Source organism: Bos indicus x Bos taurus, chromosome 13, assembly GCF_003369695.1.
Source record: "Bos indicus x Bos taurus breed Angus x Brahman F1 hybrid chromosome 13, Bos_hybrid_MaternalHap_v2.0, whole genome shotgun sequence".
Taxonomy (NCBI): domain Eukaryota; kingdom Metazoa; phylum Chordata; class Mammalia; order Artiodactyla; family Bovidae; genus Bos; species Bos indicus x Bos taurus.
In genome coordinates, this window is record NC_040088.1 from 10672237 (window position 1) to 10688405 (window position 16169).

The 16169-nt window shown below is 44.0% G+C and overlaps 1 long non-coding RNA gene across 1 annotated transcript in view; it reads left to right on the forward strand.

Moving 5' to 3' along the window:
* LOC113902999 overlaps positions 1–10248 on the forward strand; it is a 33461-nt gene extending 23213 nt beyond the window's left edge. The window contains exons 2-3 of the long non-coding RNA XR_003513980.1: positions 103–153; positions 5641–10248. This is a non-coding gene — a long non-coding RNA (uncharacterized LOC113902999). The remainder of the gene's footprint in view (positions 1–102; positions 154–5640) is intronic.
* Positions 10249–16169: the final 5921 nt, after the last annotated feature.

Genomic DNA, 16169 nt, shown 5'->3' on the forward strand with positions numbered 1-16169 from the left:
TATATGCAATATCTCAGTTAACCTTTATAATAACACTGAAAGGTAGGTGTTGGCCAACTTAATAATGTTACTAACACTTAAATCCACTGGAATTGGTTGCAGTTTGCAGAAGACCCTTGGACCCATACCCTGATTACAGAGCTGCCCTGAGAGGTAAGCAGAAACAGCATTACTAATCTTATTTTTCAGAGGAGGACCTGGAGGCCAGAATGACAAAGGAAATTCTACCTATCACAGTAGGATAGGTAAAATAAAATCCATCTTCCAAACAAGGAAGGACCCTGGGTCCCTGCATGAAAGAGACAAATTCTTCTATCTGACATTTTGGTTTTGTTTATTATACCAGCTGGTGTTGTCTTTACTAATGTAATGCCCAGATTTGAATCCTAGCTCTGCCTCTGATAGTCTGGGTGGGTAGGTTACTTAACCTCTTTGAGCCTTGGTTACCTCTTCTGAGAAATGGGTATGATGACAGTACCTACTCAGTGGGCGGTTGTAAGGATTAAAGGAAGTAATTTTTATAAAGTGTTTAAAACAGTGCCTGGTCCATCCTAAGTACTATACGTGAGATAAAATAATCAACAAGCCCTACTGTATAGCACAGGAATTCTACTCAATACTCTATAATATCCTATTTTATATATATATACACACACATATAACTGAATTTCTTTGTACTACACCTGAAAATAACACAACATTGTAAGTCAACTATACTCCAGTATAAGATAAAAATTTTTTAAAAGAGAGAGAAGAAATAAACCAGAGCTAGAGAATGAATAGACCAGGACCCATATCCAGGCCTTCTGATACCAAGTTCGGTATTTCACCCCAAAGCCCCACACATTTTCATTCCTTTTATGATTTTTATTATAATCTGCCCATCACATCTATTTTGTTTATCTATAATTATTTACTTGATAATTTTCTTTCTTTTGAAGATGTACATTAATCTTTTAAATAATATTTTATAGTAGTGCTTTAATATGTTAGTTATACATTTTTCTAACATGCGGTAAAATTAATAAAATTTAAAAGCGTTTGTCCATGTACTACCCAAAATCAGCCCCTGTTCCCTGTGGGGACACTTAAGGAAAAAATATGCTCTTTTTAGATCTATAAAGAACATTTGGGAACATTCTGTCCAGTGGCTTTAAACCCTTTTGACCATGACTCTGAGTAACACATTTTACATCACATACTTTATATACAGTGGCAATAAAGGTGGTAGTCAAAACACAGACTCTGGGGTCCGCCTGCCTGGGCTGGAACCTCAATCAACGTCACCTCTTAAGGCATCTGTCACTTTCGCCGAGTGACTCAGCCTCTCTGTGCCTCCATTTACTCATCTATAAAAGGGGAAGGACAGTAAAAGCCCCTCCCTCACAGGGTTATTGTGAAGATAAGGCGTTGATATGTGGAAAGCCCTAGTATGTGATCTATGAACGGTTGGTATTATCACAACCACACACACATATCCATAAGCATGTAGAAAAGAACAGAAGTTTCACACACACAAAATCTCCTATACATGAGAGGCAGTAGGCTGTTTTCTGTTCTATTTTACTTCATTTAAAAAAAAGTAGTCATCCTTGTTAAATTTCATTAGTCTATTTGTGATTTATTATTCATGCTCTTTGCTGTGTGAACAATATACTTCAATAAACATATTTTTAAATAGTACATGTTTACTCAGAGAAAAAGAAATGAAAATGAAAGAAATCAGTTAATTATGTGAACATCAAAGATCTGAAATTACTGTATCCTGCACAGCTAGGGTGTATGATTCACTGTCCCTAACAGCATAGATACTGCTGGTCTGTAATTTCTTTTATAAAAATTAAAAAAAAATTATTTTTAATTTTTTTCTGTTTAATATTGAAATAATTCTAATAAACATGAAATATTAGATACATAAAATTCATCTTATAAATACTTTAGGATTTTTAATATCACAGAACAAAAAGGTTTTGTATGATTTTAAAGGGCATATTTTATATTCAAATTCCAAAAATCGTCTGAACATTTCTTTTTTTTTAAATTTTTTTTCCTCTTTTTTATTTTATTTTTTAACTTTTCAATATTGTATTGGTTTTGCCATATATCAACATGAATCCGCCACAGGTATACACGTGTTCCCCTCGAACATTTCTCTCTAAACTACGAATAGATTTGTTCTGCTCATCTGTAATGTCTAATAAAGACTACTGAATTGTACTCTAGGAATTATATATGTGGGGCTTCCCAAGTGGCACAGTGGTGAAGAATCTGCCTGCCAATGCAGGAGACATGAGAGACTTGGGTTCGATCCCTGGGTGGGGAAGATGCCCTGGAGGAGAGAATGGCTACCCACTCCAGGATTCTTGCCTAGAGAGTTCCATGGACAGAGGAGCCTGGCGAGCTACAGTCCACAGAGTCACTAAGAGTCGGATATAACTGAGCATGCATTCCCGAATCTTTTTAGGAACAAGAAAAATAATTCATGGAGAAGGAAATGGCAACCCACTCCAGTATTCTTGCCTGGAAAAATCCATGGACAGAGGAGCCTGGCTGGCTGCAGTCCATGGGGTTACGTGACTGAGCATGTGTGCATGAGGGTGGAGGGTGACGGGTTGGTAGCAATAAACTGGTAGAACTAAAAAAATAATAATAATAATAATTCATGAAACAATCAGAAAAACCCCAAGATAACTGTGAAGAAAGGGTGGAATTAGCTGCAGTCAAATGTTAGGTAAAATCAGTGCTGTGCATGGCCAGGCTCTGGGTCTGTACATCTGCTGTCCCCCTGCCTCTCTCCTCCCGCTAAACCTTCAGGTTCCAGTTCAGATCTCAGCTCCCTCCTCCAGGGTCAAGAGGCCTCTGACCCCTTCCCCTCTTCCTAGGCCCCCTTGTGCTCCCACAGTGCCCTATTCACACCTGTTACAGCACTTTGTTTTTGATTGCTGCCGGTCCATCTGTTTACCACCACCACCCCCAAACTGGACACTCCCCAAGATCTGAAGCCACACTTTATAGTCTCCTACATTCCCTCAGTGCTGGGCAGAATGCCTTGCATACCATAAGCCTGAGGAGTCGTTTGTTGAAGGAATGAACGAGTGAGCAAGAGCCTTCTGGATGGAGACAGAATGCTCTCTGAGTATCCATATCTTCTCTTTATAAAAGGGGACAAAACAAGGCCATGGTTTCCAAACTCTAGCTGACCCAATACCCAAAATCACTTCAGGACTTAACAAAAATTTAAAGGCTCTTGAAACTCTTTCCAGGAGATTCTGGTTTACCAGGTCTGAAATGGAGCCCCAAGGTGTCAGCTTAAGTAATTTTCCCAGGGGCTTCCCTGGTGGTCCAGTGGTTAGGGCTCCACACTTCCACTGCAGGGGGCATGGGTTCAATCCCTGGTCAGGGAACTAAGATCCCTCTGGCCGCAATGCACGGCAAAGAAAAAGAAAAGAAACTTTCCCATAAGCAGGAAGATTTGTAAACCACTGAATCAGAGGGGCTGAAATCAAATTGAGGTGGGACAGGAAGATAACATGGGGAAAAAAGCAGGAAGGGAGGGGAGACTATATTTAGGGAATGAAGGGTGGAAACAGCCATGCCTGGTTATCAGATATAGTCCTGTAGCCAGCCAGCAACTGGGGTTCTACCCAACTTTGGGCTCATTAACCATTCAGGGAGACAAAGCATTTTATAGTTTATGATACCTTTTCTTCTTCACGAGCTCATGGAGTCTTCACAACAACCAAAATTCACTTGGTTGATGAAGAAATTGATGATCAGAGATGGGGGCGAAGTGTCTGGCATCACGCAGCTTTAAGTGGGAGAGCCACTTAACCAAATGTTGTCTCCTCTGACAACAGCCTCTAATCTAGTCTGAGACTGATGCCATTAGTCAAAGGAACTAGGAACTACTGCCCTGAAGGAACCAGTGGACAGTCACCATCGATCTCTTTACTTGCAGATACCGCTATCCCAATACAGCCCACCTCGTCCATCTATATACCCATCTGTCTTTTCATCTACCTACTCACCCATCACCTCCTTCATCCATCCATCCATGCATATTTCTAGTTATTTATTCATCTACTTACCATATCCACCCACATATCTCTCCATTCTTTCCATTTATCCACCATACCCATTTACCCATCCATCACATCTATTCATTATTCCATCCATCCACCTGCCCATCTGCCCATATTCCCTGTTATGTATTCATTTGTCCCATTCATTCATCTGTCTCTCCATATCATGCCCATCCATCCATCTGTCCATGCACTAGACCATCACATTGGTTCATCAAAGCATCTACCTATCTACCCATCCAGGTATCCATTTATTTATTTATTTATTCATTCATCCACTTTCTCATTCATTTATTCATTAAGTAAATGTCTATCATAATCTACATGGGGCCCCAGTCCTGTGGTAACCTGGGGTATAACAAGAAGATCAGACAAATACAGACCTGGCCCTCGAGGAGATTTGAGATGCTTTCAAGAATGACAAAGTCCCAAAGGGCCAAAATAAATCATTAAGGAAACTTGCTGAAAGCAAAACAAGGGTAGGAGAATGATGAAGCCAGGAGCGAGGTTAGCACAGAGACATGGCGTCTTATCCTCACAGTTGCTAAGGGCAGCCCCAAATCTGGCACTGAGCTAGGTGCTGATACCCAAAACAAATACTACCACACGAGTCACAGTACATTCATCTCTGGCAGATCCGACTCAGCTGCTATCCCTGCTTCCTTGTAACAGTGGTGTTACACGTGCCCAGGATACATCTGGAAATGGCAGGAGACGTTTTTGGTTGGCACAACTGACGGGCAGTATGCTACTAGCATCTAGTGGGTTGAAGCCAGGAAAGCTGCTAAACATCCTACAGTGCACAAGCCAGTCTCTTTACAACAAAGAATTACCCAAGCCAAAATATCAGTAGGGTCAAAGCTGAGAAACCCATTACAAGGGAACTCCAATTTGGTTTGCAGCAGCATTGTGTCAGACCCCAAGAAGAGACCATGGTTGGTCTAAGCCTGTGTTGGCTTTCTCATTTCTTTCCACTAGACACTTTCCAGCTTTCTGTGAACTAAGGAAGTCTGTTGGGAGATTTTCGGGAAATTTTTGCTTTGGGGGAAAATCGGGCTTTGAGAAAAACCCCTTCCAGCTTCAGACAGACCCCTTCCAGCTTAAGTGCAGACATGATCTCTGATGCTGTGACAGCCACCTTAGGTCTATAATGGGACAAACCAAAAACCAAAAGCCAACAGCGAAGAAGGCAGGGAAGAGGGAAGGGAGCAGCATGGACCTGGTTGACATTGTTGATCATTGTCCTAGGGCTATTTCTTGGAATCTCCATTAGTTCATTCATCCAACAAATGATTACTTGTGCCTGCATGAGTGCTAAGTCGCTTCAGTCCTGTCCAGCTCTTTGTGACCCCATGGACTGTAGCCTCCAGGCTCCTCTGTCCATGGGATTCTCCAGGCAAGAATACTGGAGTGGGTTGCCATTCCCTTTTCCAGGGATCTTCCTGTCCCAGGGATTGAACCCATGTCTCCTGAGGCTCCTGCATTGCAGGCAGATTCTTAAATGCTGAGCCATCAGGGAAGCCCAACTGAATACTTACTGAGCACTTATTCTGTGCAGGTCACCATGGGAGACAGGCAAGGCTGAACAAAGGACTGAGGTCCATGGCCTCATGGAGTTTACAGTCTAGTTGGGGAGACAAGACGCCACAGTGCACAGTTACTTGATCAGTGATGAGAACTACAGAACAGAATCCAGTGCGCCATGGATGCGTTTCAAGACCAGGGAAGGGTCAAGTTTGCTTAGGACCACCACGCCGAAGACAGTCCATTAAAGACTCTCCTACTGAGACTTCCCTGCTGGTCCAATGGTTAAGAATTCGCCTGCCAATGCCGGGGACATGGGTTCAACCCTTGGTCCAGGTAGATTCCACATACCTCAGAGTAACTAAGCCGCAATGACTGAAGCCTGTGTACCACAACAAAAGAAGCCACCTCAATGAGAAGATTGCACATTGCAATGAAGAGTAGCCCCTGCTTGCTGCAACTAGAGAAAGCCCACACACAGCAAAGAAGACCCAGCATAGCCAAAAATAAATAAATAAAATTAGAAAGAAAAAAAAAGACTATATTTATCCTACTAAGGTTTAAAAATGTGAGACAGCATTTGGGATAGATTTCATGCTTATTCTGGGTCAGGCGCAGTTCTAAGCACTTGTATATTCATTCATACTTGTGATCCTAACCTTGCCCTCCATCACCTCTCCCAAGGCTCTGCTGTGAACAATGTGAACAAAGTTGCTTACTCAGCAACTTACCTTTGTGATTGCAACCTTTAGAGACTATTATCCCCAATGGAGAATTTCAAAAGAAAGAATTTTATTCAAAGTACTTTTTTGTTTTTAAAATCAGTAAGTGCATCTTTCCCAGAGCCTCGAAGCAGACTGCCCTCGTTTATTTTACAAATGAAATGTCTGAGACTCAGAAAAAGGTAGGTTACACAGCTTGGGGGGGAGGGGGGGAGGGAGGCAGATCCAGAATCTAACCCAGATTTATTTTATCTAAAAAGCAAGGTCTTCTCGTCAATGTCACACACACACAAATACACACATCAGCAAATGCCCAGTCATTTCCAGGACAGCAGTGTTGCCTTGTTGATGAACATGAGAGCCCTCCTTTCTCTGCCCAGCCATACCTGTAGCTGAGCCAAGAGGGGTCAGTACAGATGGATGATGTCAGGTCTGGAGTCAGATGATTTTTTTAAAAACAATCCTAAGCATTAGTTTTCTCTTCTATCCTTAGACATAATAGTGTTGTTTACCTGAGACAAGTGTTTTGAAAATTAAGTGCAGTAACAGGAGTAAACAGTAAACCATCCATCCATCCCTCCATCCATCCCTCCATCCCTGTCTGACCAATTGGGAGACGATGAGTCTTCCTCCAGCTACAGGATCAGCCAGATCTCACAATTGTGTTTTAACCTTGGATGAAGCCCCTCAGGCATACCCAGCCCTTTAGCTATGCAATCTCCTCTAGCCACCGCCCCCTGTGAGATAGGTCCTGTTCTCTCCATTTTGCAGGTGAGGAAATAGATTGAAAATTGGGAAGTCACTTGCCCAAGGTCACACAGCCCTATAGGATAGGGTTCCAGGCGGTTTTTTTGGTTCCACAGCCTCAGCTATTTGCACTGCATCTTACACTGCGCCTGGATGCTGGGTCAAAGGGCGAAGATTCCTTTGGACCAGTCAAGAGAACAGTCCCTGATTCCTTGAGGCCATCTTCTCTCCGCTCCTGATGATATCAAGTAACACTAACTGTCCTTAGGATGTGCGAGGAGCTGAGGGCTTAGCGGGAGGGTTCACACCCTCGCCTTCCTTTAGACTTGCAGGCTGTCCCTAAAACACCCTGTGTCCACTTCAGAGAGAAGGCAGCCAAGGCCCAGAAATGATGAGCAATTTGTGTAAAGTCACGGAAACAAGAGCCAGGATCTACTGGATTTTCGGAGGCCAAGCTCTGCACATGAGTGTGATTGAATCAGCTTATAAAATTCACCGACTTTTTGAAAATCCACAATGTGAAAAAAAAGTGAAAACAAACGTTTACCTGAACTTCCTTCCTCCGAAACAAAGCTGTTACCGGTTTGGTTTCTTTGTGTCCTTCCGCTAATTTTCTACACAAACACACACGTGTGGGTACATACATATGCGTATATCTGTTCTCAGAAATGTCATATGCTATAGGCTCTTCAGCTTACTTTTTTTTTTTTTTTTCACGTAATGCACTTGAAGGTCCTTCCCTATCTGTACACAAATCTTTTTTTTTTTTTTTCCAACAACGGGATAATATTCCATCCTAAAGAGGCATCATGTTTTATTTACCCATCCGCTACTGCACGACATTTGGGGTTACCTCCAATTTTGGAGTTACACGCCGAACATCAAAGCCCCTGCGCTTCACCGTCAGCGGACACACTCTTCCCTTATCCCGCATCTAAGTTACACACTTAACAGCAAAGATGGTTTTCGTTTTCCAGTGCCCCGCTCTGTGCGTCGCTTTCTATGGCTTTCCCTTGCAGAATGATCCAGAGCTGACGGCCCTCGGGTCCAACCAACTCTTCCCTTGGGTCGTATCCCACCTAGACCTGAAGGCAGCTCGGAGGCCGAGGCCCCGCAAGCCTCTCTGCGGGATTCAGAGTGGGAACGATGCTTCAGCCCCACGTTTAGTGGAATTTCAGAACTACTCCGGGATGCATCCCTAGGAAGGCGGTCTCTCTGGGCGGGCTAAGTGAGCTGATCCCCTTCCCCGGGCTTCCACGAGCCCTCCGAGCGCTTCCCACACTTGGATACGCCAGGCCTCAGTTTAGGAGCTTAGTCAAGAGGTCACTCGCCTCCCGGGGGCTTCCTGCCATTCTGGAGAAGCCCTTAAGGGTCTTGGGGGCCCTAGGAAACACACGGAGGCCATCCCATGCTCTCCCAAACTTAACGGTGGTCCCACCACGTCCAGGCTTCCCTAAGCCCCGGCTACAGACCCCACTCACCATAGGGACTCTCCACCGGAGCCCCGAGGGGCGCGTTCACGCTGACCATGGCGGAGCCCACCCAGCCGGAGACCCGGGGGCATGGAGGAGCCGGGGCCCCAGGCACACAGCAGCAGCCGCGGGAGCCAGTCCACCAGGAAGGCAGTGAGTGCAGCCAGCTGCCACCGCCCGGTTATCTTATTGATTCTTCTAATCACCCAAGGTGGGTGGATACGTTAAAGAGTAACCAGTCACTTAGGGAACCTGCGGCTGGGGACTGTCATTGTTGCCATGGCAACGACAACCTGGCCAGACCAGAGGTCCACTAGGGCCCCAGTCTTGCCCTTTGGGGTTGGGAGGCTCTTGGAGCCAGAATATGGGGGATACCAGCCCCTTCACCCCCAACTTAAGGGAAAGGACTGACCAGGACGGGATGAGGAGGTGAGAGTCCAACCTGGGTTGGGTTTTATGGCTCCAAACAATGGGTGTGGCAAGAAGCCGGAGGGAGGGGTAGAGGAGAAAAGGAGGAAGCTGGGGGGAGTGTATTTATTGAGCACCTACTGGGTGCTGAGAGTTACATACAGGCATTGCCACATTTAAATTAAAATTTAGGATGAGGAAATTGAGGCGAAGGAAGAAGTTACTTGCCCGGAGTCTCCCAGCTGGTACAAAGAGGAGTTAGAATGACAACCCACGATCTCTCCATTATCTAATGTATATTTTTTGAGTGCCTACTGTATACTGAGCTCTGCGCTACACTCCAGTGATATAGAAATGAGCAAAGAGACATCATCACTGAGCCCATGGAATTGTGGACTAATGGAGGAGATGGGCATCAATTAGATAACGTTAAAGATATACTATTCAGGGACTTTCCTGGCGGTCCATTGGTGAAGATGCCACATTCCCAATGCAAGGTGTCTGAGTTCAATCTCAGATCAGGGAACCAGTGCCCACATGCCATAACCAAGACTCAGCACAGCCAAATAAATAATAACTAAATAAATGTATTTTTAAAAGATATTATTCAAAGATATTATTACAGATGGTGAATGCTAAGAGGAACGGGGAAACATAGGTCTGCCTCCAGGCCTGTGGGGCAGAGGCACTCTGCCTGCTCCTTCCACTGGTCCATGGGTCTCCTTTGCCTCACAAAACGCAATCTCCTGCCCAAATCTGCGTTCCGGTTTCGGAATGCAGAACCATCTTACATCTTAGCTGTCCTACACAGTAGGCTACCATCTGGCTTTTTGGAGATTAGCCCCATTTCTTTTATTACAATGTTGGGGTTCACAGCTTGACTTGGGATCCTGAGCTCAAGGTCTTCATCATATTGGGGGTTCTCAAATGAGAGGCAGGAAAACGTGGGACTTAGGATCAGAAAACCCCAACCCCATCATCATTATCTTGCTGTATGGATTTGGGTACAGTATTTCATTTTCCCATAGTAACACCTACCTCACGTGTTGCTTCACTTCTAAAATAGCTAATTGAGGTCCAGTGGCTAAAATCCATTCTCCCATTACAGGGGTCCTGGGTTCAATCCCTGGACAGGGAACTAGATCCCATATGCAGCAACTAAGAGGTCACATGCTCCAAGTAAAAAATGATCACGCATGCCACAACTAAGACCTGACCCAGCCAAGTAGATAAATACATAAAGACATTTTTGAAAATATTGAGTAAATAAATAAAACAGCTAATTGATCTATTTCTCTCTGTCCGCAGTCTCTTTTTTCCAGTATGCTCACTCAGTCACCTCAGTGGGACCTCCCATCCCCTCTTGATGGACACTGGTGTGTATCCAGTCCTTCCTTCCTTCCGTTTCCTCCCTCCCTGCGGCACCTTCCGTCTTCATTTCCCCCTGTCAAGTTTGTAGCCCACAGTCCATCTTAGTTTCTCTCTTACTTCTGTCTCAGGCCCTTTTCTTCTAACCATCTGACAAAAACCCAACCCTGGATGAGCCCATGTATATTGCTTTCTTTATGCTTACACACCAGCCGCTGATCACTGTTGAAAAAATAAAAAATCACGTAGATGGACAGCTGGGGGCCGCCGGAGATTCATAATCACAAGCTTCGATGGGTCCCTCCACACTGCCCGGAACCTCTACCCTGTTTCTCTTCTCCTGGCTTTTCCATTTTCTACCTCTACTTCAGATCTTTTCTCGCCTCGGAAATTGTCCATCTCATTCTCAGGAGGCTGAGGCTTTCCCTTCTTCACAGAGAGAACAGGAGCCTTCAACCCAGACCAGCCTCAAGTCCCCGCAAAAATTCACCTGCATTTGCACTTTGCTCACCTCTCTCCCTCCTGATCCACATGGGTCCACACCCTCCCGCTTCCCACTGCCCAGGAGCCCCACATGACCATGTAAGTTCTCTTCTATATTCAACCTCTCCCTCTTTAGGCTTTAAAAATCAACTTCATTGAGGTATAATCTATATATAATAAAATTTTAGGTGTACACTTTTATGATTTTGACAAACGTATATTCTTATGTAACTATAACCTTAATCAAGACACAGAACATTTCCATCACCCCCTAAAGTTCCCTTTTTTTCCTCTGCAATTAATCCCCCCAGCACCTCCCACTCCAGGCAACTGCTGATCTGCTTTGTCACATTACATTAGCAGCAGCAGCAGAAGGGCATTTACTCTTGTATCTGGCTTTTTTGCTCAGTATATTTGTGAGTTTCACCTGTGTCCTGGTACTTTTCTCTTGCTAAGTAGTATTCCATTGAGTAGACATATTGAAATTTGTTCACCCAGTCACTTAGTAATGGGCTTTGGGGTTACCTCCTGTTTGAGACAACTGTGAATTAAGCAGTGATGTACATTCATGGACAAGTCTTCTTTTACACATATGTTTTCATTCCTCTTGGTTAAATTTCTAGGAGAAGAATTGCCGGTTGTTTTATATATATGTATATATATATATATATATATATGTTTAATTTATAAGAAATTCCAAACCTATTGTCTATAGTGGTCATACCATTTTTCATTACCACCAGCAGGGTAAGTGAGCTCCCTTTTTACTCCATATCCTTATTACCATTTGTCGCGGTCAATCTTTATTTATTTATTTTTTTGGCCGCACCCCAAATGGTATGTGGGATCTTAGTTCCCTGACCAGGGATTGAACCCATGCTCCTGCACTGGAAGCTCAGAGTCTTAACCACTGAACCACCAGGGAAGTCCCAGCTGTTGTCACTCTTTTTTAATTTAAGCAGGTGATATGAGCTTTCTTTTGCCTTTTGTTTGCTTTACACTAGTTTTATAAGTGAAGCCATTAGTACATTCATGTGTTAAAAATGAAAATTTTATGAACAGCATATAATGAAAAATAAAAGCTTTTCTCTAACCTTACTTCCCACATCTCACTCTATTGAACTTTTTTTTTTAAGAGTCAGACACAACTAATCGACTTTCACTTTATTATGTATTTGGCTGCACTGGATTTGGGTTAGGTCTTAGGTGAGGCATGTGGGATCTAGTTCCCTGACCAGGGATTGAACCCCAGGCCCTCGGCATTGGAAGCGTGGAATCATAACCACTGGACCACCAGGGAGTCCCTCTATTGAACTTTTAAACAAATTATTGTATATATATCCAGAAATTATACACATAGACACTGATCTGCACAGAAAAGTGTTCCCCCAAATTCATATGTTGAAGATCTAACCCCCAATGTGATTGTATCTGAAGCCTTTATGGATGTTCAGTTCAGTTCAGTTCAGTCGCTCAGTTGTGTCTGACTCTTTATGACCCCATGGACTGCAGCACGCCAGGCTTCCCTGTCCATCACCAACTCCCGGAGCTTACTCAAACTCATGTCCATCGAGTAGGTGATGCGATCCAACCATCTCATCCTCTGTCGGCCCCTTCTCCTCCCACCTTCAATCTTTCCCAGCATCAGGGTCTTTTCCAATGAGTCAGTTCTTCACATCAGGTGGCCAAAGTATTGGAGTTTCAGCTTCAGCATCAGTCCTTCCAATGAATATTCATGAATGTAATTAAGGTTAAACTAGTGGGGTCCTGATTCAATAGAGTTAATGTCCTTATAAGAAGAGATATGAGAGGACTTCCCTGGCAGTCCAGTAGTCAAGACTCTGTGCTTCCAAAGCAGGGGGTGCAGGTGTGATCCCTGGTCGGGGAACTAAGATCCCACACACTGTGCAGCTTGGCAAAAAAATTTTTTTTTTTAAAAAAGGAGAGACATGAGAGTGTACCCCTCTCCTACCTATGCAGATACAGTGAGAAGGTAGTTATCTGCAAGTCAAGAAGGGAAATCTCACCGGAATCCAACTATACTGGCATCCTGAATTCACACTTCCAGCCTCTAGAACTGGGGAAACTTTTTTCTCTTGGTTGAGTCACCCAGTCCATGGTATTTTGTTATGGCAACCCAAGCCGATTTGGATAAACACACATGTAGATGCACATAAATACATGGGAACATGTGAAACACACCCTCCTGTCACCTCCTCGGTCTCTAAGGGCTGTCTCCACACCAGCATACCCACCTCATTCTTTGAGTGGCTATGTACTGTGTGGATGTCCCATAAATGATTTTTCTAGTCTTCTATTGCTGGACACTTAGGTTGTCTCCAGGCTTTTGTCACTACAGTGAATGTCTTCATAAACTTCAAGTCTCCTGCGTCAGATGTGGGAATTTATCTGTAGGTCAAATTTCTAGAGGCAGAATCCTATCAATTTGTAAATATGCTATGATATGTCTTTTATTAAAAACAAGACAACCTCCCTCCGTAGTTTACTTTCCCATCTCAGTGACAACATCTCCTTCCTTTTGACATTGAACTTTTAAATTAATTTATTTTATTTATTTATTACATAAATTACGTATTTAATATTTAATTTATTTATTTAAATAAATTTATTTATTTGGCTGTGTCAGGTCTTAATTGTGGCATGCAGGATCTTTGATCTTTAGTTGCGGCATGTGGGATCTAGTTCCCTGACCAGGGATCGAACTGGGGCCCCCTGCATTATGACCAGGGAATCTTAGGCATTGAACCACCAAGGAAGTCCCTTGACATTGAACTTTTAAAGCAACTGTCTACACTAGTGCCAGGTATTTTCCCAGATGCTTTCTATGTACTCATTCATTTCATGTTTTGAAGGACCTCATGAGGCAGATACAATTTATGTCCCCATTTACAGGTGAGACTGAGGCGTTAAGATCTTGACTTACCCAAGCACACTTGGCCACTTTGTGTTAAATTTGTACTGAGGCATTCTGGCTTCAGAGTCCAGGCTCTTAACTCTCTTGGCTGGTGAATGTATGAGCAAATGAGCAATCAGATGAGACTGGGGAATGATCTTCAAAGAGCATAAAATATTAGGGGGGTTTAAGAACTGTTTCAGATTTCTTGCAGCAAAAGTTCCCAACTTCAAGAGGGGAGGAGAGGGTGAGATGTATGGAAAAAGTAACATGGAAACTTACATTGCTGCTGCTGCTGCTGCTAAGTCGCTTCAGTCGTGTCAGACTCTGTGCGACCCCGTAGACGGCAGCCCACTAGGCTCCTCCGTCCCTGGGATTCTCCAGGCAAGGACACTGGAGTGGGTTGCCATTTCCTTCTCCAATGCATGAAAGTGAACAGTGAAAGTGAAGTCGTTCGGTCGTGTCTGACTCTTAGCGACCCCACGGACTGCAGCCTACCAGGCTCCTCGGCCCATGGGATTTTCCAGGCAAGAGTACTGGAGTGGGGTGCCATTGCCTTCTCCGGAAACTTACATTACCATATGTAAAATAGATAGCCAATGGGAATTTGCTGTATGGCTCAGGAAACTCAAACAGGGGCTCTGTATCAATCTAGAGGGGTGGGATGGGGTGGGAGATGGGAGAGAGGTTTTAAAAGGGAAGGGATATATGTATACCTCTGGCTGATTCATGTTGAGGTTTGACAGAAAACAACAAAATTCTATAAAACAATTATCCTTCAATAAAAAAAAGTTCCCAACTTCAGTTGGAACAGCGGCTTAGCCAAGCTAGGGCATTACTGGAGTTCTCACTGCCACATCTGTAGGGGCCAAGGCTTGATAAACACAAGCGTGCCCACTGGGTTCATTCCTTCTTTGACCTGGGGTCTTCTCAGAGACAGTTTCAGAAATGGGGGATCCAGGAGGTCTTCTGGAATTCCCAATGGACTTTATGCTTCATTATCTCTGTTATTGTTCAGTCACTAAGTCATATCTGACTTTTTGCTACCACATGGACTATAGCCCACCAGGCTCCTCTATCCGTGGGCTTTCCCAGGCAAGAATACTAGAGTGGGTAGCCATTTCCTTCTCCGAGGGATCTTCCCGATCCAGGGATGGAACCTGGGTCTCTGGCATTGCAGGTGGATTCCTTACCTACTGAGTCACCAGGGAAACCCCTCATCATTTCTACCTTTGTCCAGTCCCTGGTTTCTCCCTTCTTAGCTGAGAGGCAGGGGAGTGACACTGGACGTTGGAGTCATACAGAGCATATTCAGACCCAACTTCTATGGCCTTAGTTTTTATGTCTATAAAATGCGAGTAAGATCAATACATAGCAGGATAATTCAATGAGATTAAGAGTGTCCTCAGCATCTCATAAATGCCAATGGTGATTACCCTGGTTATCCTGTTAACTCAGGACATAGGAAGGCAAATCGGGGACCTCAGAAGAGCATAGCCATGGGATCGGAGGGAGCTGAATTAAAATCCCGTATCTGCTCCTTACTAGCTCTGTGACCTTATACATGCCATGGAATCCAGAGGGTTACATGCCACTTAAATTTCCAAAACAAGGTTTTCCCTGGTAGTGCAATGGCTAAGATTCTACACTTCCAATGCCGGGAGCCTCTGTTTGACTCGTGGTCAGGGAACTAGATCCCACATGACTCAACTAAAGAGCTCACATGCAAAAAAAGAAAAAAAAAAAAAAGAGCTCACATGCCACAGCTAAGAGCTGGTGCAGCTAAATAAATAAATACACTTTTTTAAATCTAAAAAAAAAGTTCCAGAACAGTTGGGAATTTGACAAAAGGTTGGCAAGTCCTTCCCCCACCTGCCACATAAGGATATTAATAATTTTTAAGGAAATCTAACATTCATTATCACCATTGTGTGATACATGAAAGGACATTTTAATATACCCCCTTCCAAAAAAATTAGGAAGAATATAATCTGAGAATAATGAACTCAGAACCGCGTCCTTGTTTTTCTTATTTCATGCATCTCTAGCATTTGGAAATGGGCACTTCTGATAAGTCTCATTTTTCTTAGTTGTAAAGTGGAGTGAGAAGTCAGACACCTGCACCTGTGATCCGCTGATGTACTTGGTGCAAAGCAGGAGCCGAGGGACTGTTAGCACCTGGTCTTCTTTATTTATTTGGCTGTGCCAGGTGTTGGTTGCAGTATGCAGGCTCTTCACTGCAGCATGCAGGATCTAGTTCCCTGACCAGGGATCGAACCAGGATTCCCTGCCTTGGGAGCTCGGAATCTTAGCCGCTGGACCATCAACGAAGCCCTTTCGGCCTTCCTCCTGAGCTGGTTTCCCCTCAGCCCATCTCCTCTGCTCCGGTTCCTTCTCTCCTCTTTGACCCTCCTGAGGACCGAGATGGGGACCAGAAAGAGCCAGTGCA